The 25,109-nt window shown below is 35.4% G+C and overlaps 1 long non-coding RNA gene across 1 annotated transcript; it reads left to right on the top strand.

Moving 5' to 3' along the window:
- Nucleotides 1-2,240: 2,240 nt before the first annotated feature.
- Nucleotides 2,241-8,250, top strand: LOC125326867. Its single transcript, XR_007204045.1, has 2 exons — nt 2,241-2,508; nt 3,361-8,250. It is a non-coding gene; the product is annotated as an uncharacterized LOC125326867 (long non-coding RNA).
- The last annotated feature ends 16,859 nt before the right edge of the window (nt 8,251-25,109 follow it).

Raw genomic sequence — 25,109 nt, 5'->3', positions numbered from 1 at the left:
AGAAAGTTATATTTGACAAACACATTTTCTTATATACCAGCACACCTTTTATTATATTTCTCAGAGAAATATATTCTTCAACTGTACTTGTAAGCCTGGATGGCACAAATCCTGATGTTATATTTACCTTGGTGCTGCTTTTCATCAATACTTAATAGTACAAGAATTTATCCCTTTTTGACTTGTGCAGCATTTTCACTTAACAGTTCTCTCGCTCTGTTGAATGAAACACTGTTTGTTGTTTTGGTTTGGTTTTTTCTCACTGAAATTATATCTCATTATAAACTTAAGTACATTTGACCTTACGTTTAAATCGTGGTCTGTTGCAGTATGACAATTTCCCAAGTACTTTTATCACTAGATATTGTTATTAGATATAATCTGCCAGATTTTGTATGAGCTGGACTTTTTATAAGATCAGTCTAATTTATAATATTTTAGACCATGATCCTTATTTATACTGGTTAATTTGATGTATTGCTGTATTTTCCGCCATACTGAAAAATTCTTCCAAGTTATTAAAATTTGTAAATGTAACTGTAAATTTTAAATTTCTTTTTCTAAACTATTTTTATGTGTGTTAAATAAGACAGACAAAATTACTGAATACTACAAATTGAAAATATTGAAAATTTGCAGGCAACTAAATTGTTTACAGATTTAGTCAGATGTTTTTGATTTTGGCTCTTCCTACTCCTATGAGAGCAATGTTTTAAAAGGCTGACATGAAATACTAATATGAAATACTTATAGCTTCCTAAAATATTCTATGGTTACACACATACACACATATGTATGCACGTCTTTATGACAGTTACCTCAGAAAAATCAACTTTACTTGGCAGGAAAGATGGCAAAATAAAGAGGTGGTATGTTTTAAGGCGTTGGCTGTTGAGTGAGCAATTACACCTGAAAAAAATATAACCAGGTTATTAGACATGGAGTGATTTGAAGTGATTTATCACAAAAACTCCCAAAAGAATTCATGCTCATGAAATTATTTCTATAATCTGTGAGTTTGCATATGCAGATAGATGCTTGCATGCATTTACCTTAAATATTTAAGGAAGATCAGTGAAAATCTGACCTACCTATTGAATAATCTGACCTTCTAATATAATGGCAAGCATCTTCCCACCTCTAAGAGAAGAATATGAAGGCAGGTGTTCTAGAAATCATGTCTCTCAAAGGACTGGTGTCATTATCACACTCTTAATCTCCTTCCCCTAAGACTTTTTATATCTGTCTTTTTTACCCTTTTGGTTAAGATGTTTATATTATCACACAAAATCCCAGTCTTACAAAATTTTAAGTTCCAGCAGAGAGGTAAAATGTTCAAATGCCTGCTTGTTGTAAAAGTACTCACCTTATTTTGCTGTGAACTTCATTTTATACTGAATATACAATCCTCAGATAAAGACAGATGATTATTCTTTCATAATAAAATTCTCTTCTAATAATTGGTTCATGGAGCAATATATGCTCTTGTGAATGTGAAAAGTGTACACAATAAATAGGCTTTAAGCTTGGGACATTATTTTTAATCACTTTTCATTTCTTTTTTTATAAACTTCAAAGCATATTATATCAATATCTAGCATAAGCTAATAGGCTTTATTCTGACAGTGTTCATCTATTTAAAAGCTGAACTGGACCTTTATTGCCACACATAATACCAAGTAGGTATAATTTCCACATCCATAGACCTGATAACATGATGAGATTTTTTTACAGAATTTACAGTAGATTTTACTATGTGAAATATAAATATTTTCTTTTTTTGTATGAAATAAAATGATTTCATATTCTCCTGAACTTAATTAATTAATTCACCTGTGGGTTCAAAATGAACATGCGTTGATTTAATTCCAAACTGCACTATTTCCAGCTCAGGTATTTATGATGTACTAAATTTTTAGTTTCTATATGTATGCATAAATATACACAGGGAATAAACTTAATAAAAAATGCAATATTTGTTTTAGCTGAGCCCTGCAAACCAGCTATTATCTTAACTTTAAACATATTTCAGACAAGGGTTTTGAAAAACAATGTTGGCATCTTTATTTTATAAGAACAAGACTGTCAATATATGTTTTAAGAGAAAAATGTATTTGCAAAAAAATCTTTTCTAAGCTAGAATGAGAATGTGTCCTGCAAACAAGAATTCCTGCTGTCTACTGCTATTAATAAGTAATCAGACATTTCTTGATTCTTCCACACTTCTTCCCTTTGCCAGACAGGCTAACCCCTAAAAGCTGTGCTGTGGGGAATCCATTTTCCTGACCAGCAAAGAAACAATCTGCTGCAGAAGGGGCTCCTTTAATAGTCTGGTGAAGTGTCCTTCTAATGAACTTTGCCATTACTGAAGCTGTAATGTTTGATGCAATCTGACAATCTGGAGCAGAGTCTGTCCAGCCAAGGATATAGGAGAGGTAATAAAATGAGGACTTCTCCTTGGTTTTGCAGAATGTTCATGCTTATTCTGAGCGCACTCCCCAACTGCATGTAAGTAAAAGCATTCTTTGTTCTTGATTACTGTTGTGTATTGCTTTCAAAAACACAGTTTTCCCACACATTCAGCATTGGTTTGGCAGCCTGAAGAGTTTCACCAGAGCATGTTATAGAACAATGAAGAATTTATCTTGCTCTATTAATATTACTTAAATCCTTCTGGGAAAAAGACATCCCTGGTGGTGAAACATTTGACGAGGTTTCAACATGTACATACATAATATCATTGGCAACTCTTTATCACAAAAAGGTTAATTTTAGGTTTTATATTCCTGGGCCATGTGAGACAATGTTCTAACATTAAAATATACATAGTGCAGTAAGATAAAATAGAGCCTAACTGCAGAAAAAAATCTTTGCTATGATTCTTTTTACTCCAACTAAGACTAAAACAGTTCCTTTGACCTTCCTTTATTTCCATATTTTCAGAACATTCCAGTCTTACTCGCACTTCTTCCACGTACCAGGATATTTGTATAACCCTTTATATAGAGATATATTGACTCCTATTTCTTTTCTTTTCCCTTTTCCTTTTTCTTTTTCTTTTTCTTCTTTTTCTTTTTCTCTTTCTATAATGTCCTATTTAAGATGCATAAGCAAAAAATTGGGGAAAATATGCAGAGGATTGTAATATAAGGTGTAACATTTTTTATATTTCTCAGGGTAAACATCTCAAAATTAAGGTAAAACAATTTTTATCATCTCACAATAAGTGCTATTAAATTAATTCTTTATCTTTCTAACAGAAGAAAAAATATCACAAGTAAATACCAGTGAACCACAGGGAAAACGCACCGTATTCTCTGTGCGCATGCAACGTTAACATGAGTTTTGTCTCTTTTCCAGGTTTATGAGAGTGCATAACCATCCTTTCTTTAAGAAAGAAGATCAATAACGACTAGGACTGGACTAACCTCTTGCTACAGTAACACAGTTCTGAATTGAGCCTTCATCTGTGGCTGATTCTGAATCAACATTAATAAAACACTCCTTTGCAGGACTAAAGTTGTGCAGATTTCAAAATGTCAAAGAAGCTAGTGTAAAATTTCACAAATATTAGACAGATAGACAGATAGATAGATAGACACAGTGAATTCATTTGGGTCGAATTTTAGAAGTAACTATGGAAACTAACTTTTCTCTGAAGATATTAAAAATCTGCTTGGTCATGATCCTGTGCCACCTACTCTGGATGAACCTGCTTTAGCAGGGGAGTTGAAATAGATAATCACCAGACATACCTTGCAATCCCAACCATGATTCTGTGACATTAAAAGACTATTTGAGGGGAGTAATTTTCAGATAACAAGTACAACTGAGAAATTTTAAATGAGATGGCAATTTGTGGTTTTCTTAATTGCAACTGACATTGGTCCCACTCCTATACATATATTTGCTTATCTTCTAATCAGGACACTGATTATCTCTCCATGGGTTATTTAGAATGCAGGAAAAGGCACAAGCAGGAGAAAGGGTTAATCACAGTGTGAGAGCACTGTTACAGAGGTTCTCAAAAAGAATGAAGACTAAAAAAATAGACACAAATATATTCTATATTTAATGATCCACAGAGTTGCACTAGCATTGCAGGTAGTGCATTGAGCCATGATATTTGCTGTTCAGATACATCACCTTTAAAACTTTTCTTTGTGAGAAGCTTGTTGCTGGCCTCTTTATCTGTATTGTATTTCCATTTAGTTCAACTGCCATAGTCTATTAGGGAACAATGTTTTAAAAATGATGGTAATTAAAAAAAAGCTGATTGACAGAGAATCTGGAAATCTTCCATTTCTTCTGTTCCTTAGACATTTCAGTACAATCGTTCCAGTCCACAGCAACTAACACAGGAAAAAGGAATAAACACATATGTCGACTAGATGTTATTAGATAGAACCTGAAAACTGAACCTGTCAAAGCATTTGGCACAATAAGAGTACGAGGAATGAGAGAATCACCGGAAATGCAAATGGAATTGTCATGTTTGTTTGCACTTCTTGAAACTGGTATTAGGGCTTAAAATTTCAGTGGTTTGTTTTGGAGATTTTTTCATATTTCCTTCTAGAGGTTTACTTAGGGTCCTTTCTCCTAATTTAATGCAGTATTTTATGTTCTTGCAAATGTTTTATCACTATAATATAATAGATTCAATGCCATTACCAGGCAGCGAAGTTCACTTTTTAGTTGCATCCAACATTCTCTCTGTAATAGCTCTCTGGAAAGTCACCTGAAATTTCCACCTTAACAAGCTATGTCAATGCCATTGTACTTGATTTTTGCTCAGCTAAATAGTGCCTGAATTGTATAAACTGTTTAATACAGCTGGCACTCAGCAAGTATTTATCTGCAATTCTAGATTTGTAGATTTAGCATTCTTTCTCATGAAATGTGATTTTTGTTTTGGAATTTAGCATGACAGCCTGTCCAGGATCAAACTTTATCTGAGAAGAGGACAGCTGCTGTTTGAGAAGTACACTTGTGGTTGCTTTTTAACATCAACAATTTGCACTTCAAAGTGGCACAGAAAAGAAGTCATTGCCTAGAGGGACAGCTGAAAGATAAAGTGATAGATACATGGAAAATCGTTGCTCCCAATCTGCTTTTTTGAGGGGGGAAAATATTTATATTGAAGAAGAAATATAAAATTGGTCAATACTGGCCATTTTACAATGGACTTTTAATAAAATCATAGAATGGGGTGGGTTGGAAAGGACCTTAAAAATCATCTAGTTCCAACCCTCCTGCCATGGACATTTTCCACTGGACAGGAGGATCCAAAGGGAAAATTAGAAGAGCAATCCTTACTGGTACAATGTCTGAGAAGGATGGATGTCCAGGTATGTAGGACTCAAACATTTACATGCCTCATGATCATTTTTACCGGGAAATGAAAAGGCATCAGGGGCAGAATCACAGAGTAAGTTTTTCTAGAAAAAAAAATTTAAATAAGAGATGAGCATATGTATTCTGGACTAGCTGCTGTATTTCAATAGTATTGAAATACAGAAGTGAAAGATGCATGAAAACTTACAGTATTTTGGTTTTTGAGGTAACAAACATAGCAGTTATGAGATCTGTAACCAAAGAAAATACCACAGACCAGATTTCTGACAATAGTTAATAAAGACACTCCAGTAGCTTGAATGCCAGACTACCATTTAATCTAGGTTTATCAGTCCTACTGCAAATTCTACTAAAATTACACTCTAGACACATAAAAATCTAAAGAAATCTGTACTATGACCTTTTGTTTTGCAGGTAATGCAAAAATAACCCACCCAAAACCCCTAGGAACTGGTACTATGAAAGTATCTCTGCACTTCTAGTATTTCAGCAGTACATTAAAGTTCTATTGTTTTGTTTTGTTTCTAAAGACTTCTGACTGTTTCTGGATGCTTATTGCATTGCATAGGAAATAAAAGCTTATACAGCCAGAGAAGCATATTTTCCTATGGGATCTTGTCCAAAAGACTGCTTTTTCCTAAAAGTTCTGCTGAAAATTTTCTTTCTATTTCATGTTGCAGATAGTTTCCTTGAATAGTCAGCTAGCTGTAGGTAATAGTCAGTTATAGGTCAATCCTCCAGAGCTTTTTCTAAAGATGAGATTTTGTTGACTTTAAAGAAAGAGATAGTATCATTAGTGGGCCTGCTGTGGACCCACTACTCCAAAAACAGGCACTGGAAATAATTTTCTGTCTCTTTTGTATAATTTTTGGAAATTGTTGTAAAATTTTAAAACAAATTACATAGAATCATAGAACAATTAAAGTGAGAAAAGACATTTAACATCATTGAGTACAACTGAACTGTATTTTGCTGGAATCAAAAGACCCAAATTCAAATCCCTGTTTTCAAATACAAATTAAAAAAAGAGGCAAGGAAAATTCTGGCTTTATTGTGTGATATCACAGGATAATTTAGCATCCTGAAAGAGTAATGAAGGTAGAAATGGAAAGTTAACCAAAACAAAACTATTAATAATAACTTCTAAAACCTCTGTATGGCAACAGTATTTCCTTTCAGTTATGCATTCCAGGTGTGTTACTAAAAACAGAGCAAGAGAATTTAAGAAGGACTAATGCTATGTAATCACTTATTAATTTGACACAAGGATATTCTTCTTACAGGTTTGAAACCTAGCTAAATTCAACACAATTATGCCCCTTTTATGCTCCCTGACTGATCAACTGCCTTCAATGCTGTTAACCAAGATCCTTCTGAAAACTTGCTTGATTTTTGTTTCTTGACTCTCCTTTCCTGGTCACTCTTCACCTGTGTAAAAAAGTTAGTCTTTCAAAGAGCAGGAAGTGGTCTTTTTCCTTCCATCCTCCATTTCCAATTCCTTACTTTTGTTCTTACAAGGCCTTTTTCTACAGAAAATGTGATGCACAAGAACAATTTACAATCAAATTAGCCTTTCACTGCTCATTGTTTCAGTACAACTTTCTTACCTGACAAATGAAAGTCACTCCCATTACATCATCTCTTGGTAACAGTCCCAGCAGGGGCTCTAAAGAACTGCTAATACAGTGCCATGACAGGGCTCACTTTTAAGTGCCATTTTTTGACTTTGATATCACTCTGGCTCTTCAGAGCCTAATTTTGTTTGCACTTGTTTAGGTGTAGTTTTTTGCAAATTATAGAGCTAAAGATCTTGTCTAGATACATCCTGCTTTTCAGTTAAAACAACATTTTCTCCTTGTTTTGACATCCACTGTTAAGTCTTGACCCACTTATTCATCCATTTACTTTCTCCTGGCTTTTGCCCTCCCTTTTAAAATTTTTCCATCAGCTACTTGTACTTCTTCATCTCTTTACAATGAAGCATAATCCACTTTCCTTCATTTTCGAGGACCTTAACAACCTTGAAACAGCCAGCTACCATATCTTATTTATGATAAAATGTCACCTCATATCTCAAGTGGATGTGCCACTATTTGTTATATTTTCAAAAAAGCTTCATGCTACCTCTCAGACATGGGAGGAGTTTCTCAGAAATATTTTCAGAGCAGCTGTTACCATATTTCATCTCTCCCCTTAAAATTCTACATCATGATGCTCATGAAAAATGTTGGTATCCATTTGCTGATGTACCCATTCCTACTGCATATTGATTTAGACAATATTGTCTCAGAGATTTTTTATTTATCTACCTCTTATGACTGCATATGCATAAAAAACAAGTTAATCATGGCAGGAATTGTATTTTATCCCCGTGTTTGAAATGTTTTGCAACTTGGATTATGGTTGCATGAAAGCAAAATGCAGCTGTGCTTTTAGTATGACATGAGAGAGTATTACTCTTTCAGTAGGTTGCATTAGATCTTTGGTATTTCTGGCTGTGTAAAAGTAGAATTTGTATGAATTTAGAAAGAGCTGAATCTCAGCTTTGCTCAGATATGTTTTCACAGTCATTGCTAGTGAATTTTTTAGTCATAAAAAATAGCTGTAGACAAACAGTTTCATTGTCTTAATACTGAAAATATTTGTTACTTCCAGATTTTTATTCATTTAGAAAAAAACAATTATTCCTACTTCATAAGTTAATTGGGGTCATGATAGTAAAAAGATATAACAGAGGTAATAAGAGTGTGACAAATATAAGTAGCTTACAACTGCCTTAAAAGCTATAGAGAACGATATATTCAAGACACTGATGAAACACTGATTTGTGTAATGTGTTTATAATATTGTTATTGTATCCTTCATTATTTAAAAATACAGTCTGGCATCACTTGATTTCTTGTATCTGCTGCTACAAGTTGGACACATGTTTCCATTGCACTGCATGATGTAAGAAACGCATTAGGGAAAGAAAAGTAAGGGTGAACAAATAGTAAGTACATAAATTTAATATACATGTGCAGCACGTACATTGCACTCATCAACAGTCACTGTCAGGCCACGTTGCTGTGCCCAGCATGAGTTCAAGGTCTAATAGACTGTAGTGATGCATTTGGCAAACAAGCAAAACTCCAAGCACACACAGGAATGTACTGACTGTAGTCCAAGTGATCAAACAGCATCCAGTGGGCCAGAACACCACACTAAGTGGTCTAACTTAGATCAAAATGAAAATGGAAACAAATTGAAAATCTTCAACATGAGTTGCTTTTCTCAATTCTTTTGATTGATGGATCTTTCTATTTTCTACTGTCCAACCAGCCAAGAGACACATGTGGCTTTGGCAAAGCCTCACTAAATGTGGAAGCATCCTGTTCTAAGTAAAAACCACAAAAAAGCAATAAAGAATTTTATCACAGTAGCATCAAGGTTGGAAATAATTTGAACTGGATGTTTCACAGAAAACAGCACTGAATCATTTTTTTTTAACCTGTCTGCAGAGAAAATATGAAAAGATAGCAGAGAGCAACTTAGCAGAACACTGGTAAAACAGGCAACAGAAATTATATGCAGAAATTTTACTTTGTTTCCTTAAAATAGGATTTTGGTGAATTTTATTGCTGAATACCAAGATATTCATCTACAATACCTATATTTAAAAGGTAAACTAGCCTTGGGGATTGAGTAGCAGGAGCAAATACTATCCAGGAATTAATCTTCTGCTTTAGCAGTGTTGTTTATTGTCAATATGAGATTAACTTCAACCTGCTTAATATCCTTACAAGTGTTCTGAAGATCTATATTCTGAATCCAGTACACTGCATCACAACTATAGTCTCACAATTTTTGCATATCAATATGTTGGATAAAATATTCACTTTGCAAATAGGACTCCTGTTTTAATATTTTTTTCCATAGGCCAGAAGTCTTTGAGACCCAATCTCTCCCTTCTTGAGAAAAGAATTTAACTGCTTATCCACAGACTGAATGAAGATATTTTACATCTTTTTTTGTATCTAAGTCAATATGGATCAAAGAATGTTGGAGCCAAGGGCTAGAAAGAGTGATGGAACACTGAGCACGGCATGTAGAATCATAGAGTATGCTGATTGATAGGGACTCATCAGGATCATAGAGTGCAAACCCTGTCCCTGTGCAGGACACCCCAGGAGTCACCCCATGTGTTTGAGAGCATTGTCCAATCTCTTCTTGAACTGTGCCAGGGCTGGTGGTGTGAGCACTTCCCTGGGGAGCCTGTTCCAATGCTCAGCAACCCTCTGGGTGAAACTCTTTTTCCTGATATCCAACCTAAACCTCCCCTAACTCAGCTTCATGCTGTTTCCTCCAGTTGTGTCAGTGGTCACAAGAGCAAAGAGATCATACTTGCCCCTCCACTTCCCCTCATGAGGATGCTGAAGACCAGCTAGGTGAAAGTTTCCTCAGTTTCTGTGTTACTCCTGGGATTATCACAGATAAGGTGGATAAAACTAGTAAGTTTTTTTCACACAAGAACTGAACAGAAAAAAAGAACAGCAAATGTTTCAATACCAATAGTTTGTGTGAGAATAAATAAGAACACAATAAAACCTGTGCAAGGACTGCAATTACTTCCTAACAAGCACACATATAAATCCTGAAGACGCAGAGAACAGAAGTATCTATATTCATAAATGTTGTTATTGCTGGTACCACCAACACACAGACACTACAAGGCTGTCATGCCAAATGTACTTCAGTAATTTCAGAGAAGAAAGAATACTGAAGATTAACATCTCTACATGCACGTTTGTATGAAAATTAAGAACACTGCTTTCTAAATAAATAAGAGATTTTTGTTTAAGTGTCATAACTGGAAACAGATCACGTAAGAAATGTAAGGGGCACTGCAGTCAGGCTGAGAGTCTTCTTATATATTTTTAATTTGTTACCTATATTGGATGCACGTACTTGAGAAAACAGGCATTTTTGGGATAAGTACTTAATGTAATGGGTGAACAACTGGCACAAAGGGTTAAGATAAATGGGGTTACATCAGGCTGGCACTTGTCACTAGTGCGCTTATGCAGGGCTCTATCTCAGGGCTAGTTCTCTTCAACGCCTTCATTTAACAACCCAAATGGAGGACTTGAAGGGTTACTAAGTAAGTTTACAGACCATAGTAAATTTGGAGAAGCTGTTGACTCTTTTGAAGGCAGAGAGGCCCTGCAGCGAGACCTGGACAAATTAGAAGTCTGGGCAACCACCAGCTGTAAGAAGCTTAACAAAGACAAGTGACAATTTCTCTGCCTGTGATGGGGCAACCCTGGATGTACAGACAGACTGGGGAATGAGAGGCTGGAGAGCAGTGCTGCAAAAGGGATCTGGGAGTACTGGTTGACGGAAAGTTGGAGATGAGTCAGCAGTGCCCTGATGTTGTAATCACTAGGTTTAGTTTAGCAGCTGTAGCTTTCCTGAAAGCTCAGCAGGGCTGCTTAGGGCAATGCGACCCGGTCGCTATCCCATAGTCCATTTCGGACTGCTCCGCAGTTTTGCTCCGGCCAGCTATCAGCCTTACAACACGGGGATGGCAAAGGAGGTGAGAAGGGCCTCTCCATGAGGGTCTGAGAGGACTTTAATCACATCTTGTCCCTGCGATCCCCAGACACAGAGATACCTTGCTATCCGTGCGCAGGGGGTTTTTCTCAGGGGCTCAAGGGAGGTAGATGGGCAGAGTTGGGGTACAGGAACCAATAGGGAGAACCTCAGGGAGTGGCCAGGTCTAGGGCAAGGGAAAGTGGGGGGGGGGGGGGGGGGAATATAGGATCAGAAAAGCAGTGGGTAAACAGATCGCCACACCCTGGCAGCCAGGAGTAAGGCATGTCCTGGGGGTGCATCAGGCACAGCATTGCCAGCTGGGCAAGGGAGGGATTGTCCTGCTCTGCTCTGCGACCTCATCTTGAGTCTTGTGAGCAGTTTTGGGCACTGCAACATAAGATGTAAACCTATTAGAAAGCATCCAAAGGAGGTGATTGGGAGGATGGTGAAGGCCTAGAGAGGCAGTCATATGAGGAGCGGTGAGGTCACTTGGTCTGTTCAGTCTGGAGGAGACTGAGGGGAGACCTCATTGCAGTTATACTTCCTCATGGGGGCAAGAGTAGGGGCAAACACTGACCTCTTCTCTCCGGTGATCCAAGGGAATGGCCTGAAGTTGTGTCAGTGGGTGTTTAGGCTGGTATTAGGAAAAGGTTCTTCAGCCAGAGAGTGGCTGTGCATAGAACAGGCTTCCCAGGGAAGTGGTCACAGCAAGTCTGTCTGAGTTCAAGAAACATTTGGACAATGAACTCAGCACATGGTGTGGTTCCTTGGGCTGTCCTGGGTAGTGCCAGAAGTTGGACTTCAGTGGTCCTTGCAGGTCCCTTCCAGTTCAGGATATTCTGTGATCCTGTGATTTTTCACATCTTAGAAAGAAATAAAAATTGTTTCCAGAATGAGTGGACGTAATTTGCTGTTATATTTATTAATCACATAAGAGTGGCTTGCCTATTTTATCCAAGTTGTCTTCCCTACAATGAGAATGGTAAACATTTCACATGGAAATATAGGAAACCCTTTATTTCATGCTCTCATCAACTCTTTGGTCTTTGATGCCTATCTCATGTTGAATACTGAGACACATAATGGGCATATTCTGCCAGAATAGCAACCTACTGCAGCTTTCTGACCAGAATTCAGATCGAGTATGCAACAGTTGGAAATGATATGACACTGCTATTCCTGCCAGCATACGATCATGTTTTGATTTATCAGTGCAGAGGTGGATATTTTTTACAGCACTTTTATTCCACTTTGCCTTTCTCTGAGAAGTATGTTCTTCAAGAATTTTCCACATTTTTAAAAACACTGATAGTTCTCCACTTGGACCATGTGTTTTTAAGTTATCCAAACGCTAAAAATGTAAAAAAACACTAAATCTAAACTTTACATCTGGTTTCAAATGCACACCCATATATTTAAGAAGCACAGATGTGTATGCAATAAAATAAAGGATGTTTCTGAATTTTCTATTGTTCTAATCCTTTCATTTCCGCCATAATAACCTTTTTGTCTTTTTTCCCAACTCTTGGGTTTACTGGCAATGATCTGTTCATGCCAGGGAAGCTGTGCTGATTTACACTGGCTAAGAAATTAAACCTCTGTTTTCCAGTAACTGTATTCTGTGGGTCAATTTTTTAAATTTTATGTTTCTTTTTTTCTCCCTTTAGTTATGTTTCTGAATTCATTTCTTCCTTTCTTTGAATTAAATTTTTTATACTGCAAATGCTGGACATTGTCATGAAGGAATATAGGGTGAAACTAGCACTGCAAAGAATGAAAATACAAAGAAGAGTGCTGTACTACATAGCAAGAGGCTTCCAAGCAAGCTGTCAGGGCTTGGGTGTGTGACTCTGCATGTCTTGAGGTCTTTTACTGAGTTATTTCTTCAGATGTTTAGACCTTTCTCTTAGAGAAACAAAATCAATAAGTTTTAAAATTTTTCAGTCCTAAATCACCATGACTTTACCCCAATAAAATACCAGTGTAATACTCTTGGCATCTTTAATATTATTCCAGCATAAACCTCCAACTATTATTTTAGCAAATTAGGTCTTTTATTTTTAGAGACCTTTGGAAAGCAGGAAAACTGTGAGCTTGTGGAGTTTGTGCCATTTAATTGAATATTCATGAAGAAAATTTAGAGTATGAACATTCAGTGCTAATCTTTAGAGTTTTCATTTGAAGTCTTCAGCTTATTTTTAAATATGTGTTCCTCATTTAATTAAATATGAAATGAATTGGTTTTCTTAAATAATGTGAGTTAAAATAAATAAATGTGCATCATGTAATCTACATTCCAATGTTTTCATAAAAATGAGTTATGATCTTTTGTACTCTGTGCTAAACCTAAATCATCAACTTGACATATTAAAGTCAAGAATCTTGGGCATAAAATTAAGAATCTTGTTAACTTGGAATCAACAGAAGTGAAAAGTGAAAAGAGACACTTTGTAAATGTTTCTGACAAAGACTGCATCATGTTTCTCTACAGGTTTATTGGAAAATGTTTTAGATCTCAGGAAATAGATTTAAAATTTGGTAAAATGACAAGAAAACAAAAGGATAGGTAACTGGGTTGGAGACTATTTTATTCCTTAAACACTGCCAGTGATTCTATCCCGCAGTTAAAGTATCACTTTAGAAGCTGCATAAACATACTGTTTTCTGCACCTCCTGTGACAATAACACACTGGTACATGGTGAACTGTGCTGTCTTCTCTGTAAAATGGTTGCCACAAGAGTAATAACTGTGAACGTTGATACTAATCCCATTTTTCAGATTATATCTGACACCTCCATATGGGCAACTAAAAATGTGTAGGAGGGTTGGGATGCTAGTGAACATGCTCAGTTGTGATTCTAGTTTTATAACAAAATACAAAGGAAAAATAGAACAATAATAAAAAAAGGAATATTTTTATTTTCACTTTTATATGGCTGTAAAATAAAAGAAAACTATATCCTCAGATTCCTCATATGTACCAGCATCCAAACACAATGTAAAGTTTGTATCAAGGCATAGGTTCACTTTTTATACACTACATTATCTATCCAGTGGTGTCCTTTAGGCATTACATTTGCTGTTTCTCTCTGTGAGAACATTATCCATTTATGAGGGTTTATACCACCATCTAGTGTAATCTTCTTTCTTTTTAAGAAAATATTGTCTTACACATAAACAAATCCCCTAGCCCATAGTTGCTCTTATTACTGAATATACTTTGCTGAAAATACATTTGTTCATGTGTTAGAAAAAATGATCTTTCCTTGAGGTCAAATATTAGTTAAGTTTATGATTGTAACTTTTCAGCATCAGAGACATATTTTATTAATTACAGAAACAAATTTGGATTAAAGGCAAATGGCTGCCCTCCACAATCTTTAATTCAATTAGTGAAGAAATTGCCTGTCCTTACCGAGACAACAGAGTCTTAATTGGTGCCCCTTCCTTCCTTCAGTATTCTGTGTTAAAGAGGGGAAGATTAATGTCTGCCAGGAAAGGATGCAGAAATCAGAAAGAAATATGAAGAAACAAGCCATGTTTTAAATGCAGAGACCTGCTATTTGACGCCTGAATTAAGCAGATTTCACGCATACTTTGCTGTTTTAATTTTCAGAAGGCAAAGAAAAGGAGACTAGTTTACCCAAAATACTTCCACATTCCAGTGGGACTATTTAGAGTTTGGAGTTTGCCCGTGAGCATAGGTAATATACTGTGACTGAAAGAAGAAGCAAGAAAGGTTATGTAATGAATATATAACATAGGTAAGGAGGGTTCTGGGAATCAGGATTTTATCTTCCTAATTGAGGCACATTCAGACTAGACTACTATAGTCCCACGAGGAATCCAAATTAAATCAATGTGATGTATTCTGAAGTAAAATGCAAATAGAGGGATGGGCTAAGTTTACTTGCTGACCTATTCATTACCTCACCTAAATCTAATGTAAGAGGTAACATAACAGCACAAAATCCTGTGGTGGCCAGTGACATTACAAGGGACAGAGAGTTTTCAGTAAGACAAGTCCCTAGTGCCACAAGAACCACTTTACGTTCGGGTGACCAGAAAGGCTTCCCCCAGGCTGCATTGGTCTGTTATGTTCATCTACCCCAGTTTGGATTCCCGGGTTGCCTGTCAGCCTCTGCCCCTCGTCACTCCCCCAGAGGTTCCCCATTGGTCCCCGTTCCCTGGTGCTGCCTTTTCCCCGCCCCCGGATAAAAGTGTGAGTTTTGGGGTCACGTTCCTATTTGCCTCTGCACCCTTGGACAGTGTAGCAGCAATAAATGCTCCTGTGGGAACGCACGCAAATGCCCTTCTCAGCTCTTTGCTCCCGACTGTAACACTGAACCCACCCGTGCTGCTGTGGGGGCACGCGGGACCCCACGGAGCTGGGCAGGGACAGTATTAAAATCCAATTCTAGTTAAGCATTTCTTTGCCTTGAAAAAGAATCTGTGGCCATTACCACACAGAGTCTAGATTAATTAGATAATCAGATTAATTCAGATATTCCAGAATCTGGAGTTTATGGAAAAGAAGGGAAAAAAGAAAAGAAAGAATGAAAAAAAACACATAGAAAAAACCCCGTAATTCTTCTTCAAAATAGAGGGATAATATCTTCCATCCTAAATTTCAAATATCTGACCCTTGCCATCCTTTTATCTGACCCTTGCCATTATATCACCAAATCATCTATTGATAGTCATTTTAGAATCTAATAATGACAATTATTTTTTGACAAGAAACTTCTGTTTCCTGTCTGGAAGGGGTGTCTGATCATCCTCAGCATTATCTACCTTTCCAATGCTACTGTTCATCCTTACAGGTTTTTTACAAAGACTGATTTGCTGCTGCATGTGTTTTCTTGCTCTCTGCTAGCTGTTTCACTGATTTGTGAAAATCTGCAAAGAAAATACAAAACCAGTGTCCAGCAATCAGGCTGCTCATCATCATCCTAATTAATTTCAAGGCATGTTCTGGCATTTGCCTGTTCAAGTGAATTTATTCAAGTTCTTGTTTTTCACCAGAGAGCACACATGCTTGTAACAGTCGTATTTCCAAATTTTTATATCTTATCTTTAAACTTAGCATCTGACTTAGTAGTTGCTGTATATGGTAGCTTCTGACAGGGAACTGGAAGACATAAATGCAATGCTGAAACTATACAAGGTGAAATAATTTTAAAGTGTGTAACTCAGAGTTTTCCGCGTTTTCAGTTTCATTTCATGCATTTCACACTGAGGCAAGTTCACAGTATTGTGAGGGTGGCATCTGAAAAGTGAAGAGGAAAGACTTACTGGAAAAGTTTATTAACCTCCCATGGTACTGATCTAAAACATAGATTGCATTTCCTATAAGACATTCTATATACTGACATTATAGAAATGCTTGAAAACTGATATTTCTAAGTGCCAACACAACAGCACAGCAATTTTACAATAGCCATGAGTATAAATACAGGCTGTTTACACTGTATGTTATGGTAGATAATAATAAAGATAATCTGATGTAGCATATTTCAAGTCATTGCAAAGAAAATTGAATTTGTAAATTCCTCCATTTTATGGTTTTCGACAGAACATGTACCTATTGAACAATTTCTTTCCTTTTAAAAAATGTTCAGAAGACAATTTAATGTGAACAAGGTGGATGTTCTCTCTTTAAAAAGGATTAATTCTAACCCCTTAATTATTGGAGATTATCTTTCTCTTAGAAGAACTAATTAATGCCAAGGATTTTCTTTCCAGTAAAATTTTAATTGGAAATTCTCTAAAATAAATGAAAATCGCCCCTTACAACATTTGTATAATATTGAATCTGGGTTTTATGCTCCCAATGTAGTTTTATAACCTTTTCCTTACACTTCTGTTTTACTTTTTTCTTCTCTTTACATCTTAATAGCTCCTTTTATACTTCAAAATATATCTATTTTAATAGATTCATTCATTGTAGTTACTTTAGTGTTCAGTATGTGACCTCTTTATTTGTTATTGTAATTACCAGAGGGCTCACCACTAAACCAGATCTTCCAAGTGTTTCTGAACTTGCATGACAATGGTTGCTATTAAAAATTCACACATGAGCATGTAATTTCTATGGGAACTGATAGCATTTTGGCTCAGTTCAGCCTCATAGCTAAAAACGTAAAACTTGAATTAGTCCAGGTGATTTAGGTTGCATTCTCTGAATCATTTTTTTCTAGCTTAGTAGTATCATATGAATTTAGTTTCCTGGGGCTTTATTCCAAGCTGTTCAGACTAATGATGATGTTTTCTTGTGACATGAGGTGATATGTACTAACACAGACTTTTTGAGAATAATCATTATTACTTTCGAAATGGAAAAGACAATTTAAAAAAAAAAGACATGCAAACTTCTATAGTATCTCTTAATATAATTTCAAGTAAATCCCAAGTTTACTGTAAGTACTTAGAAATAAAAAATAACCAATTCATAACATATCCTTTAATAACTGGTATTGTAAAAAATTTAATTGATCTATCCTCTTATTTCCAGAAAAGTGGATATTAGAAATTTAAGTAATGAAGAGTTGGCAAAAGAAACAGGCATGGAATTTACAGAGCTGTTTCAGGTGCTGCTGAATTCAATAGTTTGTGATACAAGAACAACAGGCCACACTAAAATTAAAAAGAGTAAAAATCAAAGCCTCTAAAAGAAACATTTTTAACTCAAAATGAGAGTTTGCTTTGTTACATCTTCCCAGGAAACTACAAAGGTCATAGTTGTTATAAGATTGTATTGGATGCTTGTACAGATATTAATGATCTTTAGTTATCAGACTTAACCTTAATGAAGTATGGCTACATGTAATCATAAGTAACAGCTATCATTTGTGGTGTTCTGCTGAAGGATGTGGTCTTGGTCCCTGCTGGATACATGAGAAGGCATAAGATAGATCCATGATAATTCTTAAGTCCTCCGGAAATTCTGAGAATCATTTATATCTGAAAATCACACCACAGAAGTAAAAGAAGGCTAAAACTCAATGCTTTGACATTAATAGAAGACAGATTTTTCACCCTATCTATGGGCAGATTTCATCAGAAAATTGCAGACAAAAAACATAATTGATTTCTTTTCTGAAAAAAAATTCCTTTTTGTCAAAAGCAAGTTGTTCTCATGAAAAGTACTGCCAGTTTTATGAATTTCTCTGATATATGGCCTTGGGAAGCTGCATGGTTGCATGACGTTTCATGAGGTGGGACATTGGAAGAGCAACATTGTGTAGTGTGTGACTTCCAGAAAGCTCTGCTGCATATTTTGTGGAACTCCAGGGCCTCCTACTTTCAGCTCTAGATTCATAACTAGGCTGTTTTGCCGCTCAACGTATTTTAGCTGCCCTGTCCCGATATTCACAGGAGGAAAAGGTTTAATAAAAGTTTAAGATTACTGCATTATTCTACCCCTCTTTTGTTCTGAATAAATATTTGAGACAATTTTTCTCTGAAATCTTCTATTTTGTTTTTTTTATCCTCTTCCTGTTTTTCAATGAATGCACACATTAGTATATCGTAGCCCTGCATCACTCCACATAACAGCAATGTCTTTTCTTACTCTATTAATAGCCAACATCTGCATACAAGACGTATGCTTGCAAGTTCTCAAAACTATTAACTACAGGGGAAACACAGCTAGTTTGATACAATGGGTGTGTCCTTCATTTGCAGGGTAAATAAACAGAGAACAAGCCCAGCAAAAAAATAGGAGGCTTTCTATATGGTGACTGCTATGATGCAGAACTACACTACACACACTATATATGATGTTACCAAATATTGGACAGATTTTTTTCAGCCAATTTGCTTAGTATTAGTCAATGTGCTCACTAGGTCTCTTGATTCCTCGTTTCTAACACAAGTTTGTATGAAGAAGGCTATTGCTAAAGCATATAGGATCAAATCCTAATAGACATAAGACAACAATATTGTCAATTTTATATACCAAGACACTGAAAAAGAGAAAAAGAGACAAAAAAAAAAAAGTTTCCTTCATGTAAATCAGCCAAATGCCAAGTCCAGGATGTATGAAAGCTATAATGGAGCAACAATTAACCTGCTTTGAGGGTCTGTTGAGACTGCATGCTTGGTTGTTAGAAACATGGAAATTGAATACAGACACAGACAAAAAAGGCAGAGGGGGAACTTGTAGGTGTTCACTGCTGAGATTCTATGCAGCATGCGTTAAACTGTGTACAATAACAATTAAGGCATCTCTTTGAATCACTTTCAAAATTTAAACAGATCCAGAGGACCTAATGAGAGAATTAAGAGCTAATTATATTAAAGCAGTGAAGATCAATTGCATGTATATTGGTAGCATCACTTTATTGTCTTAACTTGAGGAAACCAGTTATAATAAGGAAGGATAAAGTGTAGTTAACCTAATTCTGATTACAGAATCCGTCTTTACAGTACCAGATAAAAGTTTTTCAGCATTTCCACAATAATATTTATCTTAAGAACTTTACATTTTTGCACTATGAATTATCTGAGACTGGAATTAAGCATCCAGATTTCTCAAATTTTGACCTATTTAAACAAAGACAAAAAGATTGTACTGGAAAACTCTAAGCTGCAGATTCCAAAATGATAACAGCAGCATCTGGACAGGCACCAGAATTTAGGCAAAAATATATACTTTTAAGTGAAATATAACAAAAATAACCTTATGGCCACTTTAATGACTTTTTTAAAAAAAATTACAAAAGAATAGATTTAACTTTTAATTAAAATGAACCAGTATGAGAGAGTTTTCAGTTTATGCTAAAAATGTCTTTTGTTTGTGTTTTTACCTCCTCCGCAGTGTCAGATTTTACTATGTTGGCATTAAACAATGTCAGTCAGATATCATTTGGAGAAGCCAGTATCATTCCAGTGCTAATACATTTAGTTTTGTAAATGTCTATCTCCTAGTGCACATCTGCTTCTGTCTGCATGCCATTACTTCTGTCCAAAAGAAACAGAAGTTGAATTCTGCCCTGGCTTCAAAATATCACTTATATTTTGTCTGCCTGGCACAATGCAGAACTGTATCAGAGCTAACCCATTTAAAAGTGTAATAAAAAATGAAAAATTAAAAAAAATATATAAATACAAACAACAAAACCACCAAAAAAACCCCACAAAAAAACCAGGTCAGCAGCCACACTGCTAGAATAGATTGGTCTTACAGATTGTATCTGATTTTGGCATCCTAACCAGTTTATATAGCTTTCTCATCAGAGAAGCCTACATAACACTTCCTTACATCATATCACTGCACTTATCATTTCTTTACACTTAAGCATATATCCTTGCAAAGGAGACAAGATATTTAATGTGAAATATATAACATGTATGTCACATAGTTTAATTAATTTCACCAAATAGTTTAATACCCTCTGATGGAAAAGACTATGTGGATAGAAATTTAAAAATCAATTCTATAAATATAGTTCATTTTTATGTAACTTTCAATGGCATGAAAGCTTTCCTAATATTCAGTATGTTTAAAGCTGGTGTTTGTACTACTTGTGCAATATCATATAAACATAAGCCTGTTTATTGATGGTCTCCAGTAGAAAATAATGATGTCTTTCAACTATTTTTGTACTTAGAACTTTATTGGAACTAAAACTTATAAAGACTATCAGATCTGTAAATTGCATTATAATCAATTTTTTATACATAAAATATTTTTATTGGATGGAACGGAAACTGAAAATAAAATTGATAAGAACCAATGGTATATTGGCTACAGTCTTGTGTGAAATAAAATTTCACTTTTTTTCCATGCACAACTAGCCAGAATGTTCTCATCTATTTTTGTTTCACTACTGCACATTGAAAGGCAAATCTGTATTCCATACAAAAGGAGAGTTATTCTTCTTTAATTGAGCAGAAAAAAATCAAAAGAAGAATCAAGTGGAGTTTTAGAAATTGAAGACACATTTCACTTTTACATGCTTAAATGGAAACAAGAATCATTTTATGATTTCTTTATACTTTAAACAATTTTTTTCTTTGAAATACAACCTAGTTATTCAATTCAAATGATGACAATACAAATTTGATGAAAAAATAAACAAAAAAGCATTAAAGTAATACAATTTGCAAAATATTGTCAATACCAATTTCTTTCACTGAACTGAAAAAGTGAAAATGTTTATATATCTACCTCAGATATGGATGTACTATGCAAATATCATCCTTTCCACACAATCATGCTATGCTCATGTGTTCTGTATTTCTACCCTGTTTAGATTTATTTTCTCTTAGATCAGGTTTCTGGTACAGGTATGTTTATGCTTTTCCTACTTGCTCGTGATTATATGATTACAGTTTTTCTGATTAGTGTCCCAATGCACTAACTTCTTTCCAAAACAATCCCAGTGCTAATTCATTGTGAACAATGTGAAGATCAAATACAGAAATGAACATTTCGTTTCAAAATATAGATGAACAATTCTGGGATTGTTCAGTACTTTCTCTTTCTAAATAAGATAACACTGATGGGAACCAAATTTCTCTGTGAGACTACCTAGCAATGTTCAGCTCCTGTTACAACAAACCAAAACAGAAAGCAATGAGTGGTGTGTCCCATCATCTTTAATTTAATATTTCTTTATGATTATGAAGACTAAATGGAAAAATAAGATATGTAGTTTTCAGATTATTTTTTCATTTTATATTTCAGTATTTTTCATTTAATTTTATCAAATAAGAGGGAAGTGTATTGCTATTTTTATTTTTAATAATTTATAACAAACGTGTATTGAAAAAGTATTTCACTGTTTTAATATTTAAAGTTATTACAATCTCTACCCTTTCTAATTTTAATAAATAAAAGAGGAATTGTGGGGAATTGGGGTTTCTGACTCCCAACATATAACACTAGCACACCAGGAGTAAATATCTGAAAATCTTGAATAGAAACTAAACCACAAGGCAAAGAAGTTCTAACAACAGACTTTTCAGAGCTGTCACTTTTAGTCTTACACATAGATGAAGTGTTTCTTATCCAGCACACATTAATATATATTTAAAATTAAAATCGATGACTTTGTTCTCAATGATGTAAAATAATAAATTTTTGCTCATAGGAATAAACACAGTGGCATTTATACTATTCTTTTTTCTTTTGTTGTGAATAATCCCAGCCATGAATACTGTGTTTGTACAGTCTGTATGTGTCTATATAGAAGGATCACTTTAGTCACTTCAGTTACATTCTGGGTGTAAAGATTCAGCTTTTAAAAACCAATCTGTTAAAAAATTTAAGAAGAGAAAAACCATATCCTATTGAAATTGCATAGGAAAATCTATAAGGATAACTGGGGTTTCAATTAAATAAATTTAAAAAAAAGGCATAAAACTAGCTTTCAGAACAGGGTAGTTTTAACTTAATACCAGTGGGGCTAAGAGCAGCATGAATCTCAGAAGAAAAAGAAAACAGAGCTGACTAATTACATCACCTTTTCTTTTCCTGGCTGGATAAGATAGCTATAGAAAACGTAGCTGATCTGAGATGAGCAAATGTATTTTATATATTTATTTGGCCAATCTGTCAGGGAAAAAAAAAAAAAAGGAAAGCAGTGGCACAGTGGTCATAAATAAACCCCTAAAAACTCAATATTTAGTTTTCCAGTGACACAGGTAGAAAGATGCCAAGATAGGTCTCACTTTCCATCCTCACTCTGCTGTGCCTGAGTTCACCTTCCCATCCCCACTCCTGCCTTTCTCCCCTGTGTGATTTAAGATCTGAGTGTCAGCCTTAATTCTGAATTTCCTGACTTTTATGGTTTAAGTCAGTCTCTTAATGTTATCTAAACATACTTTCTGGGTATTTAATATAAAGAAGCTTTGGTTCTAAAATAGAAAGGCTTTGATCTGATGTGCTAGAGGGGGGCTGCTGGGGGAATGTGGTGTGATTTCCATTATTTCCTGGCTCTTTCCCACTGTGCTACTTGTGATATAATTTTCCTTTCTTTTCCCTTTAACCAGCTTCCAAAGATTCACTGTGAGGACCACAAAGAACCCTGTCATATGAAGGATAGAACTGACTTTGCTAGTCTGCCTTCAATGATATTTGCTTTATGTAAGTGAAAAGAGTGTATCTTCATGATTAATGTGCAAACACTACATTTTAGCCATTTTTTACACTCTCTTCCTCAATGCAAAGTTAAGTATGATGATCTCTGCTACGATTTATTAAAGTTTTGGTTTAAACATACTTTCACTGACAATGCAGTGATTTCTGTGTCAACATAGATGCCTGGATTAGCAGATATCAGATCTGACATGTCCATATGGTAATCCTAAATGATGCCTTGCTCAAGTTTGGAAATTACAGAGCAACTTCTAGAAGGCTAACTGGCACTACCTGTTTGGAAGAGATGATTAGTGTGAGTGCAATTCTGAGCTAATGGAGTCGCAATTCTGCCTGGGTTAGGATGTTTCTGTGGATAGTACAAGCAGCAGATCCAAAGTCATCTATGGTGCGTCTACCCCTGTGGGACCAAAAGGCTGAAGCGTTAACAAATAAAGTCAGGAAATATGTAACAAAATGTTCCAAGTGAGAAAAAGCAAAACAGGGAGGGTTCCATACAGAATAGCTTCTAAAATCACAAAATGCTTTGTAAGTAAGGACAGACCTAAATACTGGGTTTTCAGCTTCCTTTTATGAAAAGAGCTTTCTGAACTCCATGGAAACATTGAAAAAGATAATTATCAGCCTTGGTGATTGCATGACATGAGCGGGATTAAAAAAAGATCACTTATTTACATGTCAAAATGTCCATCACAACCTGTTGGTATGGGAACATACTGCCTTTCTTTAGGAAATGAGAAAGTGCTAAGAAAAGTATATGTTCATTGAACACTAGATGAATATATGTCCTCAGAGATGTTACCCTGAATTTACAGCACTGAGAAAACATAATCCAGTCTACTGTGTACCTCTCTTGTTCTGCTGCCATAGATGGAAGAGGGACACCACAAAGAACTCAAAAAAACTTTGACACACATTCATAATCATCAGAAATAAGGTCATGACTACCAGTAACAAGATGCGCAGAAACTACCAAAACTAGGGAGAGAGAAAGTACGAAAAATAAGATTAAAAATTAACAAAAATACTTGGTTAGGGCCACAGAAAGAGTGAGATTCTTCTTCTGTAGAAGGTCAGCAACGATGCAGTGCTCATAACAGAAAGAAAGCTTATGAAGCGCTGTGAGAAAGAAAAAGTAAACACTGCATTTGGTTTGCCAGACAGGAGTGGGTTGCAGGAATACAGATGGCAGTATGCGTAATTGTAAGGGCTCATCCATTACTAGCTGCCTTTGATAAATGTAGAATCTTACACTTCAGGACTGACACCAGTATCAAATAGAAACAGAAGAAGATACTTTATCCAATGAAAACTAAGTGTTCTTGCAAACTCTCAATAAATGAGTCCTGAAGCAATATCTGGGTTGATTAGACAATGAAAAACAGTCATCACTCAGTTGATTATCAAAGGCTCAGAAAATGATTATTAGAGTTTTAAATGTTTAATAGATGTGGATCTAGACAAAACACAACAGAGACATGGGGACAAATCTTTAGTGATTGCTGAAAGCAATTTTTGAAATACTTAATGCCTAAACCCACTTGTAGAAATCTAGATGTCTCTTCCTGCGAGGGAGATGATAAGCACTGCTGTAAATCTAACCCATGAGGCCAGCAGAAGGATACATGTTGCTCACATTAGTCAGCAATATTTGTCTTGTGCACAGGGAGCAAAACACTTGAATTAAGTCGCACAGTTAGAGCATGGAAAATTTCTGAGGGAAACAATTGTACTCTGTGAAAAAAATTCTCTATCTGAAATGTTTCAGGGGAATAATGAAGCTGTTTTGCCACTCTCAAAGACAAATTGCAGGTTTTAATAAAAAGAGTAGTCAGAATAGATGCTCCCTATTCTTCCCCCTAAACATTCACTAAAGTTTTGCAAAATGACTTTTGAACTGTTTCAGTCTTGTATTTAGCATAGTTGTACTTTCGCTGCAATAAATTGCAGTTGGAAAAAAATACAAAGGTCAATGTGCTATGTACAAAGAAGCCAAAAACTACTGTTGGATTTTTGCAATGTACACGTTCATGCATATTTATATCCCTAATGTATTACCTTGTATTCCTGCCT

This window comes from Corvus hawaiiensis, chromosome 6, assembly GCF_020740725.1.
Source record: "Corvus hawaiiensis isolate bCorHaw1 chromosome 6, bCorHaw1.pri.cur, whole genome shotgun sequence".
Taxonomy (NCBI): domain Eukaryota; kingdom Metazoa; phylum Chordata; class Aves; order Passeriformes; family Corvidae; genus Corvus; species Corvus hawaiiensis.
The sequence above is the reverse complement of the archived record's forward strand: the minus strand, read 5'-3'. Positions and strand labels throughout refer to the sequence as shown.